Below are 6,000 nucleotides of genomic sequence, written 5' to 3' on the forward strand. Positions count from 1 at the left end.
AGCGCTGCGTAAAACAGCTGATGAGCAGGCAGCTTGGGTGGGGACGCAGGACGGGTGGCGGCGGGGGCCCCGGGCAGTTTCCCGGCGGTCGCGGCCGCCTGTCCATTCTCCGGGGTTTCCCAGAGACCCGCGAAGCCCGGCTTTGGAACTCGGCATTTGTGCATGACGCACTCGTTGCCAGGGGCCGGGTCCGAAAGCGCTTTCATTCTGCTCACGCCTCGGCCCTTGTGCGAGTGAACGCAGTTCCCCGCGTCCACCGTTTGCACAATAGCAAGAAGCGTCGTCTGAAAGAGAGAGAGAGAGAGAGAAGCCCCGGCCGGGAGCGATGTGCTCTACCCAGCCTCCCACCATGTGCTCGCCCGCCCTCGAAGTTGGCCACTCGCGTGCACCACTAGATGAACGGGTGGGAGTGTTCTTTTACAAAACTGTTTCTAGAAACTGGGTCTTAGTGAAATCAGATCTAGAGTGCATGATATATATATATATATATATATAATTTTTCCCCTTTTACTTTTCTGAAACTGATGTCTTTTCACGGCTCCCAAAATTCACAGTACTAGCATATCTCAACCTACAAGAAAGGCACATGGCGGACTGGGAGATAGCATAGAGGTTAGGTAATAAGACTTTTCATGCCTTGGAGTTCCAAAGTCTCTAAGCTCCAATCACCAGGACCATTTAGTCAGAGCTGAGCAGTGCACTGGTTAAAACAAAACCAAAACAAATTAAATAACCAATGTGCGTGGGAATTCATAGAACAGTGGTCACTAATGGTCATTTAAAGAACCAGTTGTGTTGCCTTTGGGGGCCGGTGGTGTTACTGCTGGTAAATTGCACAAATTTCCCTGCGTAGGGACTTGAGTGGGAACCCACTCCCCACCTGCGGGGGGGGGGCAGACTTCACAAATGGTGCAGCAGGCGTCTCTCCTCCCTCTCCCCATTTCTATTATCATAATAAAAACTTTTTAAAAATTTAAAAACCACCAGTAGAATATTTAAGGAATCAACATAAAGTGTAAAATGGTTATCAAGACAGAGTTTTTATATGACCTGAGGTGAAATTATGTTAACAAAATTATTTTTAGTTAAAAATTGGGAGGAAGAGAGGAGACCAGTTTGACCAGTGCCATTATGACAAAGGACTTACTTCCCTGTCTTCCTTCTGGAAAGATTTCCCTCAGCTGGAAGAAATAAAATAGAGCAGGGAGACAGCATAATGGTTATGCAAAGACACATACTTTCATGCCTGAGGCTACAAGGTCCCAAGTTCATTCCCCATTATCACCACGAAAGAGAGAGGGGAGGACATAATGCTGTCAATGTGGGGAGCAGGGGCAGAGGCTCTCACTTGGCTAGTGTTCCACTTTGGCCTATGCGGGACCAGGTCCCTGACACTTTGGAGCAAGCTTTGGAGCTGTGGTCTCTTTCACTCTTTCTATCTGAAATCATCCTGGGATTAAGTGAAGCCCAGGTAATGTCCAAATAAATGAACTAATTTTTTTTTTTAATTACTGAAAAAAATATGGTTTTCGTTTGCCATCTAGATTCCCTGCAGTATGATAGCGGGCTTACCAGAATGTGAATTCGTTCACATTTCTCCACTGACTCTGTTGAAAGAAGCTGCGTTGTGTGGTAGGCACAGAGACTACTTTTGTCATGCATTAAAAAAAGATCTTTCAACTCAAATCAAGGATTGGGACAAAAGGTAATAAATGTTGCTTATTTTATTATAATAATTAAAAGAGCATGTGGTGGTTATACTTGGAATAAAAATAAAGGAAGTACTTATGCGTTTTACAAGCTAGTCAGTTACTTGATGGTTGCTTATTGAAATTGAGGATCAGTCTACTAAACCACCTCAAACACTAATTGTGGGATATACATAATTTGGCTTATAATTGGTTATAATTAGTTGCTTTTCAATTACAGTTATACTTTTTCCAAATGTAATTTAAGTTAGTGTAAAAGTGCCAAGAATCTTGGCAAAGTAACTCCTTTGGAATTATATCTATTAACTTAGCTGGTACTAGTAAAATTGATTTTTTTTTTTGTAGGTTGGTTCCCACTCCAGGCTAACTTTTTCAGATAGAAAAGACAAAGTTCAGATGGACACTATGGCAACGAAGCTGCTGTCAGTGCCTTCGTGCTCCTGTGTCATATAGGGGACTTGAAGGTGGGTGGTAAGCATGGCGAAGCATGTACTGTCCCAGATGAAGGAGCTCGAGGAATATAAACATAATTACATATATTTTTCTGCCTCTGATGCTGTGAGGACCTGGCTTAAACCTGGGTGGCACACATGGCAAAGCAATGCACTATCCAAGTGAACTATTTCACTGGTAACTTTGTTTTTTAATATTTATTTATTCCCTTCTGTTGCCCTTATTGTTATATTGTTGTAGTTATTGTTGTCGTTGTTGGATAGAACAGAGATAAATGGAGAGTGGGGAGAGAAAGATAGACACCAGCATATCTGCTTCACTGCTTGGTTTATATATATATATATTTTCTCTTTTGTTACCTTGTTTTTTATTGTTGTAGTTATTATTGTTGTTGTTATTAATGTCATTGCTGTTGGATAGGACAGAGAGAAATGGAGAGAGGAGTGGAAGACAGAGAGGGGGAGAGAAAGACAGACACCTGCAGACCTGCTTCACCGCCTGTGAAGACTCCCCTGGCAAGTGGGGAGTCAGGGGCTCGAACCTGGATCCTTACGCCGGCCCCTGTGCTTTGCGCCATCTACGCTTAACCCGCTGAGCTATCGCCTGACTCCCAACTGGTGACATTTTTCCCCTTTTTAACTCCTCCTTTTTAACTCTCCTCCCCCATTTGGACAGTTTTGTAAGAAATGCTCACTGTGAACACTGCATGTGAAAGACTGAGTCAAGGACTCCCAACCCCTTGACCTTCCTAAAACATACATGCTTTTTTCTCTCTCTCTCTCCCCCCCTCAGATTAATTACTTTGGTGGGGGGGGGGGCAGATGGTAGCACAGCAGGTTAAGCGCACGTTGCACCAAGTGCAGGGACCAGCATAAGGATCCCAGTTCGAGCCCCCGGCTCCCCACCTGCAGGGGGGGGGTCTCTTCACAAGAGGTGAAGCAGGTCTGCAGGTGTCTATCTTCTCTCCCTCTCTGTCCTATACAACAATGATGACAGCAATGACAACAACAGTAATAATAACAACAACGATAAACAACAAGGGCAACAAAAGGGGAAAAAATAACATCCTGGAGCAGTGGATTTATAGTGTAGGCACCAAGTCCCAGCGATAACCCTGGAGTAAAAATAAAAAAATAATAATAAATAGAATTTTTTTTTAAAGATTAATTACTTTTGAGGAAGAATTTCACATGAAACAGAGAAAGAGGGAGGAGGAGGAAGGAGCTAGAGCACTGATCTTGTGCATGTAGTCCCTCGGGAAGGTAGCATAATGGGTATGCAAAGGGACTCTCCTTCCTGCCTGAGGCTCTGAAGTCCCAGTTTCTTGTCTTTTTCTTTCTTATTAATTTCTTTACTGGGGAATTAATGTTTTACATTCAACAGTAAATACAATAGTCTGTACATGCATAACATTTCCCACTTTTTTTAATACAGTACACACGTAAACTTTTCAGTTTTTTTTTCAAGATTTTATTTATTTATTTATTAATGAGAAACATAGGAGAGAGAAAGAGCCAGTCATCACTATGGTACATGTGCTACTGGGGATTGAACTGAGGACCTCATGCCTGATAGTCCGATGCTTTATCCACTGCACCACCTCCCAGACCACACAGAAGTCCCAGTTTCAATCCCCTGAACCACCATAACCAGAGCTGAGTAGTGCTCTGGTTAAAAAAAAAAAAAAAAAAAAAGCAAAGCGCAAGGACTGGCGTAAGGATCCTGGTTCAAGACCCCAGCTCCCCACCTACAGGGGAGTCGAGTCACAAGCGTTGAAGCAGGTCTCTCAATTTCTCTCTGTCCTATTCAGTAAAAATGGAAAAAAAAAGGACCACCAGGAGCAGTGGATTCACAGTGCTGGCACTAAGCCTCAGTGATAACCCCGGAGGCAAAAAATAATAATAATTGAATTAAAAATTATGTTTTCTGTAAGACATTATAACCCCCAACCTAGGTCCTCTTCCACTATCATTTACCAGGAACCTGAAAGCCCCCCCAACCCCTAGAATCCTTTACTTTAGTGCAATATACCAAACCCAGTCCAAGTTCTACACTGTTTCCCTGTTTTATTTTATTTTACCAGAGCACTGCTCAGCTCTGGTTTATGGTGGTGTGGGGGGACTGAACCTGGGATCTTGGAGCCTCAGGCAAGAGAATCTCTGCACAACCATTACATTATCTACCCTTAGCCCTCCCCTTTCTCAACTTCTGTCCATGAGTGAGATCATCCCGTATTCATTCTTCTCCTTTTGTCAAATTTCACTTAACATGATTCCTTCAAGCTCCATCCAAGATGAGATGAATTCATTATTCTTAATAGCTGAGTAGTATTCCATTGTGTATGTATACCACAACTCATCTGCTGTTGGATCCCTGGGTTGCTTCCAGGTTTTGGCTATTACAAATTGTGTTGCCATGGACATAGACATACACAAATCTGTTTGGATGAGTGTGTTTGGTTCCTTAGAATATATCCCCAGGAGGGGAATTGTTGGGTCATAATGTAGACCTATTTTTACCCTTGTGAGGGTTCTCCAGACTGCTCTCCTCAGGAGTTGAACCCATTGAGATTCCCGCCAGTGGTGCAGGAGGGTTCCTTTGCCCCCACAACCTCTCCAGCATTTGTTGTTGCTACCTTTTCTGATGTATGACTATCACAGGAGTGAAGTAGTTTCTTTATTTGCACTTCTCTGACAGTGACTTGAAGCATTTTTTCATGTGCCTGTTGGCTTTTTTGGATCTCTTCTTTGTATCCTCCCCCCACTTTTGATTTTTTTTTTTTTGGAGGGATGAGTTTTTTTTCTGTGTTTGGGGAGGGGGTTCTTTATATATTTTGGTTATTAGCCTTATTTATTTATTTCCTAGCAGGTATTTGTTACTCCATCAGTTGACTGAAATGGTACTTCTCCAGACCCGCATTTCATCAAAAGCAACAATCAAAGTCTGGTGATAATCATTGTCATTTATTCTTAGTTAGAACCTTGTGATCCAAGTAGCCACACCTGTTTCTGGAAACAATTCTCCATGTTTTTGTGACACTTTCTTTTTTTTGTCATCTCTAGGGCTTTACTATTCAGGGTTGACCTTCTCAGATAGAGGGCTGGGAAGACAGCACAATAGTTATGCAAAGAGCGGAGGGTAGATAGCATAATAGTTATGCAAACAGACTCTCATGCCTGAGGCTCCAAAGTCCCAGGTTCAACCCCACCACCACCACTATAAGCCAGAGCTGAACAGTGCTCTGGTTAAAGAAAAAAAAAGTTATGCAAAAAGATTTCCATGCTTGAGGCTTCAGAGGCCCCAGGCTCAGTCCCTGGCACTACTACAAATCAGAGCCAAGCAGTGGGAGAGGAGGATGGGGGTGGGGGGAGAAAAAGAAAAAAAGAGATTGACAGGAAAAACATAGATATGCTGTCCTAAGATCCTTGGCATCTCACCATTGTGTGCTGAAGTAGCGCTACAACTAGAGCCTGTTTGCATAGGAAATCAAATCGCTTTGTATGCGTCTGCATGCAAATGCTGGCTCCGTGGTAAATGTAGAAGACGCGTGTTAGAAAATCAGATCAAGGGGCCAGGTGGCGGCATACTTGGTTAAATGCTCACATTACAGTTCCCAAGGACCTGGGCTCAAGCCTCTAGTCCCCACCTGCAAAGGGAGGCTTCACAAGTGGTGAAGCAGGTCTGTTGGTGTCTCTCCCTCTCTCCCTTCCCCCTCAATTGCTGTCTCTATCCAAAATAAAAGAAAGATAAAAAGAAAATGGGTGGGGGAGACAGCATAATGGTTATGCAAACAGACTCTCATGCCTGAGGCGCCTAAATCCCAAATTCAATCCCCTGC

Source organism: Erinaceus europaeus, chromosome 4 (assembly GCF_950295315.1).
Source record: "Erinaceus europaeus chromosome 4, mEriEur2.1, whole genome shotgun sequence".
In the NCBI taxonomy this organism is placed as follows: domain Eukaryota; kingdom Metazoa; phylum Chordata; class Mammalia; order Eulipotyphla; family Erinaceidae; genus Erinaceus; species Erinaceus europaeus.